This window comes from Taudactylus pleione, unplaced genomic scaffold (assembly GCF_031769625.1).
Source record: "Taudactylus pleione unplaced genomic scaffold, aTauple2 ptg000628l, whole genome shotgun sequence".
Classification (NCBI taxonomy): domain Eukaryota; kingdom Metazoa; phylum Chordata; class Amphibia; order Anura; family Myobatrachidae; genus Taudactylus; species Taudactylus pleione.
In genome coordinates, this window is record NW_028285030.1 from 2468176 (window position 1) to 2491216 (window position 23041).

Consider the following 23041-nt stretch of genomic DNA (forward strand, 5'->3'; position numbering starts at 1 on the left):
AACTGGTTGCCATGGCGACGGTTGCTAGGCAACTGGTTGCCATGGCGATGGTTGCTAGGCAACTGGTTGCCATGGCAATGGTTGCTAGGCAACTGGTTGCCATGGCGACGGTTGCTATGCAACTGGTTGCCATGTCGATGGTTACCATGGCGACGGTTGCTAGGCAACTGGTTGCCATGGCGATGGTTGCTAGGCAACTGGTTGCCATGGCGATGGTTGCTAGGCAACTGGTTGCCATGGCGATGGTTGCCATGGTGATGGTTGCCATGGTGATGGTTGCTAGGCAACTGGTTGCCATGGCGACAGTTGCTAGTCAACTGGTTGCCATGGCGATGGTTGCTAGGCAACTGGTTGCCATGGCGAAGGTTGCTAGGCAACTGGTTGCCATGGCGATGGTTGCTAGGCAACTGGTTGCCATGGCGACGGTTGCTAGGCAACTGGTTGCCATGGTGACGGTTGCTAGGCAACTGGTTGCCATGGCGACGGTTGCTAGGCAACTGGTTGCCATGGTGATGGTTGCTAGGCAACTGGTTGCCATGGCGATGGTTGCTTGGCAACTGGTTGCCATAGCGATGGTTGCTAGGCAACTGGTTGCCATGGCGATGGTTGCCATGGCGATGGTTGCTAGGCAACTGGTTGCCATGGCGATGGTTGCTAGGCAACTGGTTGCCATGGTGATGGTTGCTAGGCAACTGGTTGCCATGGCGACGGTTGCTAGGCAACTGGTTGCCATGGCGACGGTTGCTAGGCAACTGGTTGCCATGGCGACAGTTGCCATGGCGACGGTTGCTAGGCAACTGGTTGCCATGGCGATGGTTGCTAGGCAACTGGTTGCCATGGCGACGGTTGCTAGGCAACTGGTTGCCATGGCGACGGTTGCTAGGCAACTGGTTGCCATGGCGATGGTTGCTAGGCAACTGGTTGCCATGGCGATGGTTGCTAGGCAACTGGTTGCCATGGCGACAGTTGCCATGGCGATGGTTGCTAGGCAACTGGTTGCCATGGCGACGGTTGCTAGGCAACTGGTTGCCATGGTGACGGTTGCTAGGCAACTGGTTGCCATGGCAACGGTTGCTAAGCAACTGGTTGCCATGGCGATGGTTGCTAGGCAACTGGTTGCCATGGCGATGGTTGCCATGGCGACGGTTCCTAGGCAACTGGTTGTCATGGCGATGGTTGCTAGGCAACTGGTCGCCATGGCGATGGTTGCCATGGTGACGGTTGCTAGGCAACTGGTTGCCATGGCGACGGTTGCTAGGCAACTGGTTGCCATGGCGAAGGTTGCTAGGCAACTGGTTGCCATGGCGATGGTTGCTAGGCAACTGGTTGCCATGGCGACGGTTGCTAGGCAACTGGTTGCCATGGCGACGGTTGCTAGGCAACTGGTTGCCATGGCGCCGGTTACTAGGCAACTGGTTGCCATGGTGACAGTTGATAGGCAACTGGTTGCCATGGCGATGGTTGCTAGGCAACTGGTTGCCATGGCAACGGTTGCAAGGCAACTGGTTGCCATGGCGACGGTTGCTAGGCAACTGGTTGCCATGGCGACGGTTGCTAGGCAACTGGTTGCCATGGCGACGGTTGCTAGGCAACTGGTTGCCATGGCGACAGTTGCCATGGCGACGGTTGCTAGGCAACTGGTTGCCATGGCGATGGTTGCTAGGCAACTGGTTGCCATGGCGACGGTTGCTAGGCAACTGGTTGCCATGGCGACGGTTGCTAGGCAACTGGTTGCCATGGCGATGGTTGCTAGGCAACTGGTTGCCATGGCGATGGTTGCTAGGCAACTGGTTGCCATGGCGACAGTTGCCATGGCGATGGTTGCTAGGCAACTGGTTGCCATGGCGACGGTTGCTAGGCAACTGGTTGCCATGGCGACGGTTGCTAGGCAACTGGTTGCCATGGCGATGGTTGCTAGGCAACTGGTTGCCATGGCAATGGTTGCTAGGCAACTGGTTGCCATGGCGATGGTTGCTAGGCAACTGGTTGCCATGGCGATGGTTGCCATGGTGATAATAGCTAGGCAACTGGTTGCCATGGCAACGGTTGCTAGGCAACTGGTTGCCATGGCGACGGTTGCTAGGCAACTGGTTGCCATGGCGATGGTTGCTAGGCAACTGGTTGCCATGGCAATGGTTGCTAGGCAACTGGTTGCCATGGCAATGGTTGCTAGGCAACTGGTTGCCATGGCGATGGTTGCCATTGCGATGGTTGCTAGGCAACTGGTTGCCATGGCGATGGTTGCTAGGTAATTGGTTGCCATGGCGACGGTTGCTAGACAACTGGTTGCCATGGTGATGGTTGCTAGGCAACTGGTTGCCATGGCGATGGTTGCTAGGCAACTGGTTGCCATGGCGATGGTTGCTAGGCAACTGGTTGCCATGGCAATGGTTGCCATGGTGATGGTTGCTAGGCAACTGGTTGCCATGGTGACGGTTGCAAGGCAACTGGTTGCCATGGCGACGGTTGCTAGGCAACTGGTTGCCATGGCGACGGTTGCTAGGCAACTGGTTGCCATGTCGATGGTTGCTAGGCAACTGGTTGCCATGGCGATGGTTGCCATGGTGATGGTTGCTAGGCAACTGGTTGCCATGGCGATGGTTGCTAGGCAACTGGTTGCCATGGCGATGGTTGCTAGGCAACTGGTTGCCATGGCGATGGTTGCTACGCAACTGGTTGCCATGGCGACAGTTGCTTGGCAACTGGTTGCCATGGCGACGGTTGCTAGGCAACTGGTTGCCATGGCGATGGTTGCCATGGCGATGGTTGCTAGGCAACTGGTTGCCATGGCGATGGTTGCTAGGCAACTGGTTGCCATGGCGATGGTTGCTAGGCAACTGGTTGCCATGGCGACGGTTGCTAGGCAACTGGTTGCCATGGTGACGGTTGCTAGGCAACTGGTTGCCATGGCGATGGATGCCATGGTGATAATTGCTAGGCAACTGGTTGCCATGGCGACGGTTGCTAGACAACTGGTTGCCATGGCAACGGTTGCTAGGCAACTGGTTGCCATGGCGACGGTTGCTAGGCAACTGGTTGCCATGGCGATGGTTGCTAGGCAACTGGTTGCCATGGCAATGGTTGCTAGGCAACTGGTTGCCATGGCGACGGTTGCTATGCAACTGGTTGCCATGTCGATGGTTACCATGGCGACGGTTGCTAGGCAACTGGTTGCCATGGCGATGGTTGCCATGGCGACAGTTGCTAGGCAACTGGTTGCCATGGCGACGGTTGCTAGGCAACTGGTTGCCATGGCGACGGTTGCTAGGCAACTGGTTGCCATGGCGACGGTTGCTAGGCAACTGGTTGCCATGGCGACGGTTGTTTGGCAACTGGTTGCCATGGTGATGGTTGCTAGGCAACTGGTTGCCATGGCGACGGTTGCTTGGCAACTGGTTGCCATGGCGACGGTTGCTAGGCAAGTGGTTGCCATGGCGATGGTTGCCATGGCGATGGTTGCTAGGCAACTGGTTGCCATGGCGACGGTTGTTTGGCAACTGGTTGCCATGGTGATGGTTGCTAGGCAACTGGTTGCCATGGCGACGGTTGCTTGGCAACTGGTTGCCATGGCGACGGTTGCTAGGCAAGTGGTTGCCATGGCGATGGTTGCCATGGCGATGGTTGCTAGGCAACTGGTTGCCATGGCGATGGTTGCTAGGCAACTGGTTGCCATGGCAATGGTTGCTAGGCAACTGGTTGCCATGGCAATGGTTGATAGGCAACTGGTTGCCATGGTGATGGTTGCCATTGCGATGGTTGCTAGGCAACTGGTTGCCATGGCGACGGTTGCTAGGCAACTGGTTTCCATGGCGACGGTTGCTAGGCAACTGGTTGCCATGGCGACGGTTGCTAGGCAACTGGTTGCCATGGCGATGGTTGCCATGGCGACGGTTGCTAGGCAACTGGTTGCCATGGCGACGGTTGCTAGGCAACTGGTTGCCATGGCGATGGTTGCTAGGCAACTGGTTGCCATGGTGACGGTTGCTAGGCAACTGGTTGCCATGGCGATGGTTGCTAGTCAACTGGTTGCCATGGCGATGGTTGCCATGGTGACGGTTGCTAGTCAACTGGTTGCCATGGCGATGGTTGCTAGGCAACTGGTTGCCATGGCGAAGGTTGCTAGGCAACGGGTTGCCATGGCGACGGTTGCTAGGCAACTGGTTGCCATGGCGATGGTTGCTAGGCAACTGGTTGCCATGGTGACGGTTGCTAGGCAACTGGTTGCCATGGCGACGGTTGCTAGGCAACTGGTTGCCATGGTGATGGTTGCTAGGCAACTGGTTGCCATGGCGATGGTTGCTTGGCAACTGGTTGCCATGGCGACGGTTGCTAGGCAACTGGTTGCCATGGCGATGGTTGCTAGGCAACTGGTTGCCATGGCGATGGTTGCTAGGCAACTGGTTGCCATGGCGATGGTTGCTAGGCAACTGGTTGCCATGGCGACGGTTGCTAGGCAACTGGTTGCCATGGCGACGGTTGCTAGGCAACTGGTTGCCATGGCGATGGTTGCCATGGTGATAATTGCTAGGCAACTGGTTGCCATGGCGACGGTTGCTAGACAACTGGTTGCCATGGCAACGGTTGCTAGGCAACTGGTTGCCATGGCGACGGTTGCTAGGCAACTGGTTGCCATGGCAACGGTTGCTAGGCAACTGGTTGCCATGGCGACGGTTGCTAGGCAACTGGTTGCCATGGCGATGGTTGCTAGGCAACTGGTTGCCATGGCAATGGTTGCTAGGCAACTGGTTGCCATGGCGATGGTTGCCATTGCAATGGTTGCTAGGCAACTGGTTGCCATGGCGATGGTTGCTAGGCAACTGGTTGCCATGGCGACGGTTGCTAGGCAACTGGTTGCCATGGCGACGGTTGCTAGGCAACTGGTTGCCATGGCGACGGTTGCTAGGCAACTGGTTGCCATGGCGACGGTTGCTAGGCAACTGGTTGCCATGGCGATGGTTGCTAGGCAACTGGTTGCCATGGCGATGGTTGCTAGGCAACTGGTTGCCATGGCGATGGTTGCCATGGTGATGGTTGCTAGGCAACTGGTTGCCATGGTGACGGTTGCAAGGCAACTGGTTGCCATGGCGACGGTTGCTAGGCAACTGGTTGCCATGGCGACGGTTGCTAGGCAACTGGTTGCCATGGCGACAGTTACTAGGCAACTGGTTGCCATGGCGATGGTTGCTAGGCAACTGGTTGCCATGGCGATGGTTGCCATGGCGACGGTTGCTAGGCAACTGGTTGCCATGGTGATGGTTGCTAGGCAACCAGTTGCCTAGCAACCATCGCCATGGCAACTGGTTGCCATGGCAACGGTTGCTAGGCAACTGGTTGCCATGGCGATGGTTGCTAGGCAACTGGTTGCCATGGCGATGGTTGCTAGGCAACTGGTTGCCATGGCGATGGTTGCTAGGCAACTGGTTGCCATGGCGACGGTTGCTAGGCAACTGGTTGCCATGGCGACGGTTGCTAGGCAACTGGTTGCCATGGCGATGGTTGCCATGGTGATAATTGCTAGGCAACTGGTTGCCATGGAGACAGTTGCTAGACAACTGGTTGCCATGGCAATGGTTGCTAGGCAACTGTTTGCCATGGCGACGGTTGCTAGGCAACTGGTTGCCATGGCAACGGTTGCTAGGCAACTGGTTGCCATGGCGACGGTTGCTAGGCAACTGGTTGCCATGGCGATGGTTGCTAGGCAACTGGTTGCCATGGCAATGGTTGCTAGGCAACTGGTTGCCATGGCAATGGTTGCTAGGCAACTGGTTGCCATGGCGATGGTTGCCATTGCGATGGTTGCTAGGCAACTGGTTGCCATGGCGATGGTTGCTAGGCAACTGGTTGCCATGGCGACGGTTGCTAGGCAACTGGTTGCCATGGCGATGGTTGCTAGGCAACTGGTTGCCATGGCGATGGTTGCTAGGCAACTGGTTGCCATGGCGATGGTTGCCATGGTGATGGTTGCCATGGTGATGGTTGCTAGGCAACTGGTTGCCATGGCGACAGTTGCTAGTCAACTGGTTGCCATGGCGATGGTTGCTAGGCAACTGGTTGCCATGGCGAAGGTTGCTAGGCAACTGGTTGCCATGGCGATGGTTGCTAGGCAACTGGTTGCCATGGCGACGGTTGCTAGGCAACTGGTTGCCATGGTGACGGTTGCTAGGCAACTGGTTGCCATGGCGACGGTTGCTAGGCAACTGGTTGCCATGGTGATGGTTGCTAGGCAACTGGTTGCCATGGCGATGGTTGCTTGGCAACTGGTTGCCATAGCGATGGTTGCTAGGCAACTGGTTGCCATGGCGATGGTTGCCATGGCGATGGTTGCTAGGCAACTGGTTGCCATGGCGATGGTTGCTAGGCAACTGGTTGCCATGGTGATGGTTGCTAGGCAACTTGTTGCCATGGCAACGGTTGCTAGGCAACTGGTTGCCATGGCGACGGTTGCTAGGCAACTGGTTGCCATGGCGATGGTTGCTAGGCAACTGGTTGACATGGCAATGGTTGCTAGGCAACTGGTTGCCATGGCGACGGTTGCTATGCAACTGGTTGCCATGTCAATGGTTACCATGGCGACGGTTGCTAGGCAACTGGTTTGCCATGGCGATGGTTGCTAGGCAACTGGTTGCCATGGTGATGGTTGCCATGGCGATGGTTGCTAGGCAACTGGTTGCCATGGTGATGGTTGCAAGGCAACTGGTTGCCATGGCGATGGTTGCTAGGCAACTGGTTGCCATGGTGATGGTTGCTAGGCAACTGGTTGCCATGGCGATGGTTGCTAGGCAACTGGTTGCCATGGCAATGGTTGCCATGGTGATGGTTGCTAGGCAACTGGTTGCCATGGTGACGGTTGCAAGGCAACTGGTTGCCATGGCGATGGTTGCTATGCAACTGGTTGCCATAGCGACGGTTGCTTGGCAACTGGTTGCCATGGCGACGGTTGCTAGGCAACTGGTTGCCATGGTGATGGTTGCTAGACAACTGGTTGCCATGGTGACGGTTGCTAGGCAACTGTTTGCCATGGCGATGGTTGCTATGCAACTGGTTGCCATGGCGACGGTTGCTTGGCAACTGGTTGCCATGGTGATGGTTGCTAGGCAACTTGTTGCCATGGCGACGGTTGCTAGGCAACTGGTTGCCATGGCAACGGTTGCTAGGCAACTGGTTGCCATGGCGATGGTTGCTAGGCAACTGGTTGCCATGGCGATGGTTGCTAGGCAACTGGTTGCCATGGCGATGGTTGCTAGGCAACTGGTTGCCATGGCGACGGTTGCTAGGCAACTGGTTGCCATGGCGACGGTTGCTAGGCAACTGGTTGCCATGGCGATGGTTGCCATGGTGATAATTGCTAGGCAACTGGTTGCCATGGAGACAGTTGCTAGACAACTGGTTGCCATGGCAATGGTTGCTAGGCAACTGTTTGCCATGGCGACGGTTGCTAGGCAACTGGTTGCCATGGCAACGGTTGCTAGGCAACTGGTTGCCATGGCGACGGTTGCTAGGCAACTGGTTGCCATGGCGATGGTTGCTAGGCAACTGGTTGCCATGGCAATGGTTGCTAGGCAACTGGTTGCCATGGCAATGGTTGCTAGGCAACTGGTTGCCATGGCGATGGTTGCCATTGCGATGGTTGCTAGGCAACTGGTTGCCATGGCGATGGTTGCTAGGCAACTGGTTGCCATGGCGACGGTTGCTAGGCAACTGGTTGCCATGGCGATGGTTGCTAGGCAACTGGTTGCCATGGCGATGGTTGCTAGGCAACTGGTTGCCATGGCGATGGTTGCCATGGTGATGGTTGCCATGGTGATGGTTGCTAGGCAACTGGTTGCCATGGCGACAGTTGCTAGTCAACTGGTTGCCATGGCGATGGTTGCTAGGCAACTGGTTGCCATGGCGAAGGTTGCTAGGCAACTGGTTGCCATGGCGATGGTTGCTAGGCAACTGGTTGCCATGGCGACGGTTGCTAGGCAACTGGTTGCCATGGTGACGGTTGCTAGGCAACTGGTTGCCATGGCGACGGTTGCTAGGCAACTGGTTGCCATGGTGATGGTTGCTAGGCAACTGGTTGCCATGGCGATGGTTGCTTGGCAACTGGTTGACATGGCAATGGTTGCTAGGCAACTGGTTGCCATGGCGACGGTTGCTAGGCAACTGGTTGCCATGGCGATGGTTGCTAGGCAACTGGTTGCCATGGCGAAGGTTGCTAGGCAACTGGTTGCCATGGCGATGGTTGCTAGGCAACTGGTTGCCATGGCGACGGTTGCTAGGCAACTGGTTGCCATGGTGACGGTTGCTAGGCAACTGGTTGCCATGGCGACGGTTGCTAGGCAACTGGTTGCCATGGTGATGGTTGCTAGGCAACTGGTTGCCATGGCGATGGTTGCTTGGCAACTGGTTGACATGGCAATGGTTGCTAGGCAACTGGTTGCCATGGCGACGGTTGCTAGGCAACTGGTTGCCATGGCGATGGTTGCTAGGCAACTGGTTGACATGGCAATGGTTGCTAGGCAACTGGTTGCCATGGCGACGGTTGCTATGCAACTGGTTGCCATGTCAATGGTTACCATGGCGACGGTTGCTAGGCAACTGGTTTGCCATGGCGATGGTTGCTAGGCAACTGGTTGCCATGGTGATGGTTGCCATGGCGATGGTTGCTAGGCAACTGGTTGCCATGGTGATGGTTGCAAGGCAACTGGTTGCCATGGCGATGGTTGCTAGGCAACTGGTTGCCATGGTGATGGTTGCTAGGCAACTGGTTGCCATGGCGATGGTTGCTAGGCAACTGGTTGCCATGGCAATGGTTGCCATGGTGATGGTTGCTAGGCAACTGGTTGCCATGGTGACGGTTGCAAGGCAACTGGTTGCCATGGCGATGGTTGCTATGCAACTGGTTGCCATAGCGACGGTTGCTTGGCAACTGGTTGCCATGGCGACGGTTGCTAGGCAACTGGTTGCCATGGTGATGGTTGCTAGACAACTGGTTGCCATGGTGACGGTTGCTAGGCAACTGTTTGCCATGGCGATGGTTGCTATGCAACTGGTTGCCATGGCGACGGTTGCTTGGCAACTGGTTGCCATGGCGATGGTTGCTAGGCAACTGGTTGCCATGGTGATGGTTGCTAGGCAACTGGTTGCCATGGCGACAGTTGCTAGTCAACTGGTTGCCATGGCGATGGTTGCTAGGCAACTGGTTGCCATGGCGACGGTTGCTAGGCAACTGGTTGCCATGGCGATGGTTGCTAGGCAACTGGTTGCCATGGCGATGGTTGTTAGGCAACTGGTTTCCATGGCGATGGTTGCTAGGCAACTGGTTGCCATGGCGACGGTTGCTAGGCAACTGGTTGCCATGGCGACGGTTGCTAGGCAACTGGTTGCCATGGCGATGGTTGCCATGGTGACGGTTGCTAGGCAACTGGTTGCCATGGCGACGGTTGCTAGTCAACTGGTTGCCATGGCGATGGTTGCTAGGCAACTGGTTGCCATGGTGAAGGTTGCTAGGCAACTGGTTGCCATGGCGATGGTTGCTAGGCAACTGGTTGCCATGGCGACGGTTGCTAGGCAACTGGTTGCCATGGCGACGGTTGCTAGGCAACTGGTTGCCATGGCGACGGTTGCTAGGCAACTGGTTGCCATGGCGAAGGTTGCTAGGCAACTGGTTGCCATGGCGACAGTTGCTAGGCAACTGGTTGCCATGGTGATGGTTGCTAGGCAACTGGTTGCCATGGCGACTGTTGCTAGGCAACTGGTTGCCATGGCGACAGTTGCTAGGCAACTGGTTGCCATGGTGATGGTTGCTAGGCAACTGGTTGCCATGGCGACAGTTGCCATGGCGATGGTTGCTAGGCAACTGGTTGCCATGGCGACGGTTGCTAGGCAACTGGTTGCCATGGCGACGGTTGCTAGGCAACTGGTTGCCATGGCGATGGTTGCTAGGCAACTGGTTGCCATGGCAATGGTTGCTAGGCAACTGGTTGCCATGGCGATGGTTGCTAGGCAACTGGTTGCCATGGCGATGGTTGCCATGGTGATAATAGCTAGGCAACTGGTTGCCATGGCAACGGTTGCTAGGCAACTGGTTGCCATGGCGACGGTTGCTAGGCAACTGGTTGCCATGGCGATGGTTGCTAGGCAACTGGTTGCCATGGCAATGGTTGCTAGGCAACTGGTTGCCATGGCAATGGTTGCTAGGCAACTGGTTGCCATGGCGATGGTTGCCATTGCGATGGTTGCTAGGCAACTGGTTGCCATGGCGATGGTTGCTAGGTAATTGGTTGCCATGGCGACGGTTGCTAGACAACTGGTTGCCATGGTGATGGTTGCTAGGCAACTGGTTGCCATGGCGATGGTTGCTAGGCAACTGGTTGCCATGGCGATGGTTGCTAGGCAACTGGTTGCCATGGCAATGGTTGCCATGGTGATGGTTGCTAGGCAACTGGTTGCCATGGTGACGGTTGCAAGGCAACTGGTTGCCATGGCGACGGTTGCTAGGCAACTGGTTGCCATGGCGACGGTTGCTAGGCAACTGGTTGCCATGTCGATGGTTGCTAGGCAACTGGTTGCCATGGCGATGGTTGCCATGGTGATGGTTGCTAGGCAACTGGTTGCCATGGCGATGGTTGCTAGGCAACTGGTTGCCATGGCGATGGTTGCTAGGCAACTGGTTGCCATGGCGATGGTTGCTACGCAACTGGTTGCCATGGCGACAGTTGCTTGGCAACTGGTTGCCATGGCGACGGTTGCTAGGCAACTGGTTGCCATGGCGATGGTTGCCATGGCGATGGTTGCTAGGCAACTGGTTGCCATGGCGATGGTTGCTAGGCAACTGGTTGCCATGGCGATGGTTGCTAGGCAACTGGTTGCCATGGCGACGGTTGCTAGGCAACTGGTTGCCATGGTGACGGTTGCTAGGCAACTGGTTGCCATGGCGATGGATGCCATGGTGATAATTGCTAGGCAACTGGTTGCCATGGCGACGGTTGCTAGACAACTGGTTGCCATGGCAACGGTTGCTAGGCAACTGGTTGCCATGGCGACGGTTGCTAGGCAACTGGTTGCCATGGCGATGGTTGCTAGGCAACTGGTTGCCATGGCAATGGTTGCTAGGCAACTGGTTGCCATGGCGACGGTTGCTATGCAACTGGTTGCCATGTCGATGGTTACCATGGCGACGGTTGCTAGGCAACTGGTTGCCATGGCGATGGTTGCCATGGCGACAGTTGCTAGGCAACTGGTTGCCATGGCGACGGTTGCTAGGCAACTGGTTGCCATGGCGACGGTTGCTAGGCAACTGGTTGCCATGGCGACGGTTGCTAGGCAACTGGTTGCCATGGCGACGGTTGTTTGGCAACTGGTTGCCATGGTGATGGTTGCTAGGCAACTGGTTGCCATGGCGACGGTTGCTTGGCAACTGGTTGCCATGGCGACGGTTGCTAGGCAAGTGGTTGCCATGGCGATGGTTGCCATGGCGATGGTTGCTAGGCAACTGGTTGCCATGGCGACGGTTGTTTGGCAACTGGTTGCCATGGTGATGGTTGCTAGGCAACTGGTTGCCATGGCGACGGTTGCTTGGCAACTGGTTGCCATGGCGACGGTTGCTAGGCAAGTGGTTGCCATGGCGATGGTTGCCATGGCGATGGTTGCTAGGCAACTGGTTGCCATGGCGATGGTTGCTAGGCAACTGGTTGCCATGGCAATGGTTGCTAGGCAACTGGTTGCCATGGCAATGGTTGATAGGCAACTGGTTGCCATGGTGATGGTTGCCATTGCGATGGTTGCTAGGCAACTGGTTGCCATGGCGACGGTTGCTAGGCAACTGGTTTCCATGGCGACGGTTGCTAGGCAACTGGTTGCCATGGCGATGGTTGCCATGGCGACGGTTGCTAGGCAACTGGTTGCCATGGCGATGGTTGCTAGGCAACTGGTTGCCATGGTGACGGTTGCTAGGCAACTGGTTGCCATGGCGATGGTTGCTAGTCAACTGGTTGCCATGGCGATGGTTGCCATGGTGACGGTTGCTAGTCAACTGGTTGCCATGGCGATGGTTGCTAGGCAACTGGTTGCCATGGCGAAGGTTGCTAGGCAACGGGTTGCCATGGCGACGGTTGCTAGGCAACTGGTTGCCATGGCGATGGTTGCTAGGCAACTGGTTGCCATGGTGACGGTTGCTAGGCAACTGGTTGCCATGGCGACGGTTGCTAGGCAACTGGTTGCCATGGTGATGGTTGCTAGGCAACTGGTTGCCATGGCGATGGTTGCTTGGCAACTGGTTGCCATGGCGACGGTTGCTAGGCAACTGGTTGCCATGGCGATGGTTGCTAGGCAACTGGTTGCCATGGCGATGGTTGCTAGGCAACTGGTTGCCATGGCGATGGTTGCTAGGCAACTGGTTGCCATGGCGACGGTTGCTAGGCAACTGGTTGCCATGGCGACGGTTGCTAGGCAACTGGTTGCCATGGCGATGGTTGCCATGGTGATAATTGCTAGGCAACTGGTTGCCATGGCGACGGTTGCTAGACAACTGGTTGCCATGGCAACGGTTGCTAGGCAACTGGTTGCCATGGCGACGGTTGCTAGGCAACTGGTTGCCATGGCAACGGTTGCTAGGCAACTGGTTGCCATGGCGACGGTTGCTAGGCAACTGGTTGCCATGGCGATGGTTGCTAGGCAACTGGTTGCCATGGCAATGGTTGCTAGGCAACTGGTTGCCATGGCAATGGTTGCTAGGCAACTGGTTGCCATGGCGATGGTTGCCATTGCGATGGTTGCTAGGCAACTGGTTGCCATGGCGATGGTTGCTAGGCAACTGGTTGCCATGGCGACGGTTGCTAGGCAACTGGTTGCCATGGCGACGGTTGCTAGGCAACTGGTTGCCATGGCGACGGTTGCTAGGCAACTGGTTGCCATGGCGACGGTTGCTAGGCAACTGGTTGCCATGGCGATGGTTGCTAGGCAACTGGTTGCCATGGCGATGGTTGCTAGGCAACTGGTTGCCATGGCGATGGTTGCCATGGTGATGGTTGCTAGGCAACTGGTTGCCATGGTGACGGTTGCAAGGCAACTGGTTGCCATGGCGACGGTTGCTAGGCAACTGGTTGCCATGGCGACGGTTGCTAGGCAACTGGTTGCCATGGCGACAGTTACTAGGCAACTGGTTGCCATGGCGATGGTTGCTAGGCAACTGGTTGCCATGGCGATGGTTGCCATGGCGACGGTTGCTAGACAACTGGTTGCCATGGTGATGGTTGCTAGGCAACTTGTTGCCATGGCGACGGTTGCTAGGCAACTGGTTGCCATGGCAACGGTTGCTAGGCAACTGGTTGCCATGGCGATGGTTGCTAGGCAACTGGTTGCCATGGCGATGGTTGCTAGGCAACTGGTTGCCATGGCGATGGTTGCTAGGCAACTGGTTGCCATGGCGACGGTTGCTAGGCAACTGGTTGCCATGGCGACGGTTGCTAGGCAACTGGTTGCCATGGCGATGGTTGCCATGGTGATAATTGCTAGGCAACTGGTTGCCATGGAGACAGTTGCTAGACAACTGGTTGCCATGGCAATGGTTGCTAGGCAACTGTTTGCCATGGCGACGGTTGCTAGGCAACTGGTTGCCATGGCAACGGTTGCTAGGCAACTGGTTGCCATGGCGACGGTTGCTAGGCAACTGGTTGCCATGGCGATGGTTGCTAGGCAACTGGTTGCCATGGCAATGGTTGCTAGGCAACTGGTTGCCATGGCAATGGTTGCTAGGCAACTGGTTGCCATGGCGATGGTTGCCATTGCGATGGTTGCTAGGCAACTGGTTGCCATGGCGATGGTTGCTAGGCAACTGGTTGCCATGGCGACGGTTGCTAGGCAACTGGTTGCCATGGCGATGGTTGCTAGGCAACTGGTTGCCATGGCGATGGTTGCTAGGCAACTGGTTGCCATGGCGATGGTTGCCATGGTGATGGTTGCCATGGTGATGGTTGCTAGGCAACTGGTTGCCATGGCGACAGTTGCTAGTCAACTGGTTGCCATGGCGATGGTTGCTAGGCAACTGGTTGCCATGGCGAAGGTTGCTAGGCAACTGGTTGCCATGGCGATGGTTGCTAGGCAACTGGTTGCCATGGCGACGGTTGCTAGGCAACTGGTTGCCATGGTGACGGTTGCTAGGCAACTGGTTGCCATGGCGACGGTTGCTAGGCAACTGGTTGCCATGGTGATGGTTGCTAGGCAACTGGTTGCCATGGCGATGGTTGCTTGGCAACTGGTTGCCATAGCGATGGTTGCTAGGCAACTGGTTGCCATGGCGATGGTTGCCATGGCGATGGTTGCTAGTCAACTGGTTGCCATGGCGATGGTTGCTAGGCAACTGGTTGCCATGGTGATGGTTGCTAGGCAACTTGTTGCCATGGCAACGGTTGCTAGGCAACTGGTTGCCATGGCGACGGTTGCTAGGCAACTGGTTGCCATGGCGATGGTTGCTAGGCAACTGGTTGACATGGCAATGGTTGCTAGGCAACTGGTTGCCATGGCGACGGTTGCTATGCAACTGGTTGCCATGTCAATGGTTACCATGGCGACGGTTGCTAGGCAACTGGTTTGCCATGGCGATGGTTGCTAGGCAACTGGTTGCCATGGTGATGGTTGCCATGGCGATGGTTGCTAGGCAACTGGTTGCCATGGTGATGGTTGCAAGGCAACTGGTTGCCATGGCGATGGTTGCTAGGCAACTGGTTGCCATGGTGATGGTTGCTAGGCAACTGGTTGCCATGGCGATGGTTGCTAGGCAACTGGTTGCCATGGCAATGGTTGCCATGGTGATGGTTGCTAGGCAACTGGTTGCCATGGTGACGGTTGCAAGGCAACTGGTTGCCATGGCGATGGTTGCTATGCAACTGGTTGCCATAGCGACGGTTGCTTGGCAACTGGTTGCCATGGCGACGGTTGCTAGGCAACTGGTTGCCATGGTGATGGTTGCTAGACAACTGGTTGCCATGGTGACGGTTGCTAGGCAACTGTTTGCCATGGCGATGGTTGCTATGCAACTGGTTGCCATGGCGACGGTTGCTTGGCAACTGGTTGCCATGGTGATGGTTGCTAGGCAACTTGTTGCCATGGCGACGGTTGCTAGGCAACTGGTTGCCATGGCAACGGTTGCTAGGCAACTGGTTGCCATGGCGATGGTTGCTAGGCAACTGGTTGCCATGGCGATGGTTGCTAGGCAACTGGTTGCCATGGCGATGGTTGCTAGGCAACTGGTTGCCATGGCGACGGTTGCTAGGCAACTGGTTGCCATGGCGACGGTTGCTAGGCAACTGGTTGCCATGGCGATGGTTGCCATGGTGATAATTGCTAGGCAACTGGTTGCCATGGAGACAGTTGCTAGACAACTGGTTGCCATGGCAATGGTTGCTAGGCAACTGTTTGCCATGGCGACGGTTGCTAGGCAACTGGTTGCCATGGCAACGGTTGCTAGGCAACTGGTTGCCATGGCGACGGTTGCTAGGCAACTGGTTGCCATGGCGATGGTTGCTAGGCAACTGGTTGCCATGGCAATGGTTGCTAGGCAACTGGTTGCCATGGCAATGGTTGCTAGGCAACTGGTTGCCATGGCGATGGTTGCCATTGCGATGGTTGCTAGGCAACTGGTTGCCATGGCGATGGTTGCTAGGCAACTGGTTGCCATGGCGACGGTTGCTAGGCAACTGGTTGCCATGGCGATGGTTGCTAGGCAACTGGTTGCCATGGCGATGGTTGCTAGGCAACTGGTTGCCATGGCGATGGTTGCCATGGTGATGGTTGCCATGGTGATGGTTGCTAGGCAACTGGTTGCCATGGCGACAGTTGCTAGTCAACTGGTTGCCATGGCGATGGTTGCTAGGCAACTGGTTGCCATGGCGAAGGTTGCTAGGCAACTGGTTGCCATGGCGATGGTTGCTAGGCAACTGGTTGCCATGGCGACGGTTGCTAGGCAACTGGTTGCCATGGTGACGGTTGCTAGGCAACTGGTTGCCATGGCGACGGTTGCTAGGCAACTGGTTGCCATGGTGATGGTTGCTAGGCAACTGGTTGCCATGGCGATGGTTGCTTGGCAACTGGTTGCCATAGCGATGGTTGCTAGGCAACTGGTTGCCTTGGCGATGGTTGCCATGGCGATGGTTGCTAGGCAACTGGTTGCCATGGCGATGGTTGCTAGGCAACTGGTTGCCATGGTGATGGTTGCTAGGCAACTTGTTGCCATGGCAACGGTTGCTAGGCAACTGGTTTCCATGCCGATGGTTGCTAGGCAACTGGTTGCCATGGCGACGGTTGCTAGGCAACTGGTTGCCATGGCGACGGTTGCTAGGCAACTGGTTGCCATGGCGATGGTTGCCATGGTGACGGTTGCTAGGCAACTGGTTGCCATGGCGACGGTTGCTAGTCAACTGGTTGCCATGGCGATGGTTGCTAGGCAACTGGTTGCCATGGCGAAGGTTGCTAGGCAACTGGTTGCCATGGCGACGGTTGCTAGGCAACTGGTTGCCATGGCGACGGTTGCTAGGCAACTGGTTGCCATGGTGATGGTTGCTAGGCAACTGGTTGCCATGGCGACGGTTGCTAGGCAACTGGTTGCCATGGTGATGGTTGCTAGGCAACTGGTTGCCATGGCGATGGTTGCTAGGCAACTGGTTGCCATGGCGATGGTTGCTAGGCAACTGGTTGCCATGGCGATGGTTGCCATGGTGACGGTTGCTAGGCAACTGGTTGTCATGGCGATGGTTGCTAGGCAACTGGTTGCTAGGCAACTGGTCGCCATGGTGATGGTTGCCATGGCGACGGTTCCTAGGCAACTGGTTGCCATGGCGATGGTTGCTAGGCAACTGGTTGCCATGGCGATGGTTGCTAGGCAACTGGTTGCCATGGCGATGGTTGCCATGGCGACGGTTCCTAGGCAACTGGTTGCCATGGTGACGGTTGCTAGGCAACTGGTTGCCATGGTGACGGTTGCTAGGCAACTGGTTGCCATGGCGAAGGTTGCTAGGCAACTGGTTGCCATGGTGACGGTTGCTAGGCAACAGGTTGCCATGGCGACGGTTGCTAGGCAACTGGTTGCCATGGCGATGGTTGCTAGGCAACTGGTTGCCATGGCGACGGTTGCTAGGCAACTGGTTGCCATGGCGACGGTTGCTAGGCAACTGGTTGCCATGGTGACGGATGCTAGGCAACTGTTTGCCATGGCGATGGTTGCCATGGCGATGGTTGCCATGGCGATGGTTGCTAGGCAACTGGTTGCCATGGCGATGGTTGCTAGGCAACTGGTTGCCATGGCGACGGTTGCTAGGCAACTGGTTGCCATGGCGATGGTTGCCATGGTGACGGTTGCTAGGCAACTGGTTGCCATGGTGACGGTTGCTAGGCAACTGGTTGCCATGGCGACGGTTGCTAGGCAACTGGTTGCCATGGTGACGGTTGCAAGGCAACTGGTTGCCATGGCGATGGTTGCTATGCAACTGGTTGCCATAGCGACGGTTGCTTGGCAACTGGTTGCCATGGCGACGGTTGCTAGGCAACTGGTTGCCATGGTGATGGTTGCTAGGCAACTGGTTGCCATGGTGACGGTTGCTAGGCAACTGTTTGCCATGGTGATGGTTGCTATGCAACTGGTTGCCATGGCGACGGTTGCTTGGCAACTGGTTGCCATGGCGATGGTTGCTAGGCAACTGGTTGCCATGGTGATGGTTGCTAGGCAAGTGGTTGCCATGGCGACAGTTGCTAGTCAACTGGTTGCCATGGCGATGGTTGCTAGGCAACTGGTTGCCATGGCGACGGTTGCTAGGCAACTGGTTGCCATGGCGATGGTTGCCATGGTGACGGTTGCTAGGCAACTGGTTGTCATGGCGATGGTTGCTAGGCAACTGGTTGCTAGGCAACTGGTCGCCATGGTGATGGTTGCCATGGCGACGGTTCCTAGGCAACTGGTTGCCATGGCGATGGTTGCTAGGCAACTGGTTGCCATGGCGATGGTTGCTAGGCAACTGGTTGCCATGGCGATGGTTGCTAGGCAACTGGTTGCCATGGCGATGGTTGCCATGGTGATGGTTGCTAGGCAACTGGTTGCCATGGTGACGGTTGCAAGGCAACTGGTTGCCATGGCGATGGTTGCTATGCAACTGGTTGCCATAGCGACGGTTGCTTGGCAACTGGTTGCCATGGCGACGGTTGCTAGGCAACTGGTTGCCATGGTGATGGTTGCTAGACAACTGGTTGCCATGGTGACGGTTGCTAGGCAACTGTTTGCCATGGCGATGGTTGCTATGCAACTGGTTGCCATGGCGATGGTTGCTTGGCAACTGGTTGCCATGGTGATGGTTGCTAGGCAACTTGTTGCCATGGCGACGGTTGCTAGGCAACTGGTTGCCATGGCAACGGTTGCTAGGCAACTGGTTGCCATGGCGATGGTTGCTAGGCAACTGGTTGCCATGGCGATGGTTGCTAGGCAACTGGTTGCCATGGCGATGGTTGCTAGGCAACTGGTTGCCATGGCGACGGTTGCTAGGCAACTGGTTGCCATGGCGACGGTTGCTAGGCAACTGGTTGCCATGGCGATGGTTGCCATGGTGATAATTGCTAGGCAACTGGTTGCCATGGAGACAGTTGCTAGACAACTGGTTGCCATGGCAATGGTTGCTAGGCAACTGTTTGCCATGGCGACGGTTGCTAGGCAACTGGTTGCCATGGCAACGGTTGCTAGGCAACTGGTTGCCATGGCGACGGTTGCTAGGCAACTGGTTGCCATGGCGATGGTTGCTAGGCAACTGGTTGCCATGGCAATGGTTGCTAGGCAACTGGTTGCCATGGCAATGGTTGCTAGGCAACTGGTTGCCATGGCGATGGTTGCCATTGCGATGGTTGCTAGGCAACTGGTTGCCATGGCGATGGTTGCTAGGCAACTGGTTGCCATGGCGACGGTTGCTAGGCAACTGGTTGCCATGGCGATGGTTGCTAGGCAACTGGTTGCCATGGCGATGGTTGCTAGGCAACTGGTTGCCATGGCGATGGTTGCCATGGTGATGGTTGCCATGGTGATGGTTGCTAGGCAACTGGTTGCCATGGCGACAGTTGCTAGTCAACTGGTTGCCATGGCGATGGTTGCTAGGCAACTGGTTGCCATGGCGAAGGTTGCTAGGCAACTGGTTGCCATGGCGATGGTTGCTAGGCAACTGGTTGCCATGGCGACGGTTGCTAGGCAACTGGTTGCCATGGTGACGGTTGCTAGGCAACTGGTTGCCATGGCGACGGTTGCTAGGCAACTGGTTGCCATGGTGATGGTTGCTAGGCAACTGGTTGCCATGGCGATGGTTGCTTGGCAACTGGTTGCCATAGCGATGGTTGCTAGGCAACTGGTTGCCTTGGCGATGGTTGCCATGGCGATGGTTGCTAGGCAACTGGTTGCCATGGCGATGGTTGCTAGGCAACTGGTTGCCATGGTGATGGTTGCTAGGCAACTTGTTGCCATGGCAACGGTTGCTAGGCAACTGGTTTCCATGCCGATGGTTGCTAGGCAACTGGTTGCCATGGCGACGGTTGCTAGGCAACTGGTTGCCATGGCGACGGTTGCTAGGCAACTGGTTGCCATGGCGATGGTTGCCATGGTGACGGTTGCTAGGCAACTGGTTGCCATGGCGACGGTTGCTAGTCAACTGGTTGCCATGGCGATGGTTGCTAGGCAACTGGTTGCCATGGCGAAGGTTGCTAGGCAACTGGTTGCCATGGCGACGGTTGCTAGGCAACTGGTTGCCATGGCGACGGTTGCTAGGCAACTGGTTGCCATGGTGATGGTTGCTAGGCAACTGGTTGCCATGGCGACGGTTGCTAGGCAACTGGTTGCCATGGTGATGGTTGCTAGGCAACTGGTTGCCATGGCGATGGTTGCTAGGCAACTGGTTGCCATGGCGATGGTTGCTAGGCAACTGGTTGCCATGGCGATGGTTGCCATGGTGACGGTTGCTAGGCAACTGGTTGTCATGGCGATGGTTGCTAGGCAACTGGTTGCTAGGCAACTGGTCGCCATGGTGATGGTTGCCATGGCGACGGTTCCTAGGCAACTGGTTGCCATGGCGATGGTTGCTAGGCAACTGGTTGCCATGGCGATGGTTGCTAGGCAACTGGTTGCCATGGCGATGGTTGCCATGGCGACGGTTCCTAGGCAACTGGTTGCCATGGTGACGGTTGCTAGGCAACTGGTTGCCATGGTGACGGTTGCTAGGCAACTGGTTGCCATGGCGAAGGTTGCTAGGCAACTGGTTGCCATGGTGACGGTTGCTAGGCAACAGGTTGCCATGGCGACGGTTGCTAGGCAACTGGTTGCCATGGCGATGGTTGCTAGGCAACTGGTTGCCATGGCGACGGTTGCTAGGCAACTGGTTGCCATGGCGACGGTTGCTAGGCAACTGGTTGCCATGGTGACGGATGCTAGGCAACTGTTTGCCATGGCGATGGTTGCCATGGCGATGGTTGCCATGGCGATGGTTGCTAGGCAACTGGTTGCCATGGCGATGGTTGCTAGGCAACTGGTTGCCATGGCGACGGTTGCTAGGCAACTGGTTGCCATGGCGATGGTTGCCATGGTGACGGTTGCTAGGCAACTGGTTGCCATGGTGACGGTTGCTAGGCAACTGGTTGCCATGGCGACGGTTGCTAGGCAACTGGTTGCCATGGTGACGGTTGCAAGGCAACTGGTTGCCATGGCGATGGTTGCTATGCAACTGGTTGCCATAGCGACGGTTGCTTGGCAACTGGTTGCCATGGCGACGGTTGCTAGGCAACTGGTTGCCATGGTGATGGTTGCTAGGCAACTGGTTGCCATGGTGACGGTTGCTAGGCAACTGTTTGCCATGGTGATGGTTGCTATGCAACTGGTTGCCATGGCGACGGTTGCTTGGCAACTGGTTGCCATGGCGATGGTTGCTAGGCAACTGGTTGCCATGGTGATGGTTGCTAGGCAAGTGGTTGCCATGGCGACAGTTGCTAGTCAACTGGTTGCCATGGCGATGGTTGCTAGGCAACTGGTTGCCATGGCGACGGTTGCTAGGCAACTGGTTGCCATGGCGATGGTTGCCATGGTGACGGTTGCTAGGCAACTGGTTGTCATGGCGATGGTTGCTAGGCAACTGGTTGCTAGGCAACTGGTCGCCATGGTGATGGTTGCCATGGCGACGGTTCCTAGGCAACTGGTTGCCATGGCGATGGTTGCTAGGCAACTGGTTGCCATGGCGATGGTTGCTAGGCAACTGGTTGCCATGGCGATGGTTGCCATGGCGACGGTTCCTAGGCAACTGGTTGCCATGGTGACGGTTGCTAGGCAACTGGTTGCCATGGTGACGGTTGCTAGGCAACTGGTTGCCATGGCGAAGGTTGCTAGGCAACTGGTTGCCATGGTGACGGTTGCTAGGCAACAGGTTGCCATGGCGACGGTTGCTAGGCAACTGGTTGCCATGGCGATGGTTGCTAGGCAACTGGTTGCCATGGCGACGGTTGCTAGGCAACTGGTTGCCATGGCGACGGTTGCTAGGCAACTGGTTGCCATGGTGACGGATGCTAGGCAACTGTTTGCCATGGCGATGGTTGCCATGGCGATGGTTGCCATGGCGATGGTTGCTAGGCAACTGGTTGCCATGGCGATGGTTGCTAGGCAACTGGTTGCCATGGCGACGGTTGCTAGGCAACTGGTTGCCATGGCGATGGTTGCCATGGTGACGGTTGCTAGGCAACTGGTTGCCATGGTGACGGTTGCTAGGCAACTGGTTGCCATGGCGACGGTTGCTAGGCAACTGGTTGCCATGGTGACGGTTGCAAGGCAACTGGTTGCCATGGCGATGGTTGCTATGCAACTGGTTGCCATAGCGACGGTTGCTTGGCAACTGGTTGCCATGGCGACGGTTGCTAGGCAACTGGTTGCCATGGTGATGGTTGCTAGGCAACTGGTTGCCATGGCGACGGTTGCTAGGCAACTGGTTGCCATGGCGATGGTTGCTAGGCAACTGGTTGCCATGGCGATGGTTGTTAGGCAACTGGTTTCCATGGCGATGGTTGCTAGGCAACTGGTTGCCATGGCGACGGTTGCTAGGCAACTGGTTGCCATGGCGACGGTTGCTAGGCAACTGGTTGCCATGGCGATGGTTGCCATGGTGACGGTTGCTAGGCAACTGGTTGCCATGGCGACGGTTGCTAGTCAACTGGTTGCCATGGCGAAGGTTGCTAGGCAACTGGTTGCCATGGCGACGGTTGCTAGGCAACTGGTTGCCATGGCGATGGTTGCTAGGCAACTGGTTGCCATGGTGACGGTTGCTAGGCAACTGGTTGCCATGGCGACGGTTGCTAGGCAACTGGTTGCCATGGTGATGGTTGCTAGGCAACTGGTTGCCATGGCGATGGTTGCTTGGCAACTGGTTGCCATGGCGACGGTTGCTAGGCAACTGGTTGCCATGGCGATGGTTGCTAGGCAACTGGTTGCCATGGCGATGGTTGCTAGGCAACTGGTTGCCATGGCGATGGTTGCTAGGCAACTGGTTGCCATGGCGACGGTTGCTAGGCAACTGGTTGCCATGGCGACGGTTGCTAGGCAACTGGTTGCCATGGCGATGGTTGCCATGGTGATAATTGCTAGGCAACTGGTTGCCATGGCGACGGTTGCTAGACAACTGGTTGCCATGGCAACGGTTGCTAGGCAACTGGTTGCCATGGCGACGGTTGCTAGGCAACTGGTTGCCATGGCAACGGTTGCTAGGCAACTGGTTGCCATGGCGACGGTTGCTAGGCAACTGGTTGCCATGGCGATGGTTGCTAGGCAACTGGTTGCCATGGCAATGGTTGCTAGGCAACTGGTTGCCATGGCAATGGTTGCTAGGCAACTGGTTGCCATGGCGATGGTTGCCATTGCGATGGTTGCTAGGCAACTGGTTGCCATGGCGATGGTTGCTAGGCAACTGGTTGCCATGGCGACGGTTGCTAGGCAACTGGTTGCCATGGCGACGGTTGCTAGGCAACTGGTTGCCATGGCGACGGTTGCTAGGCAACTGGTTGCCAT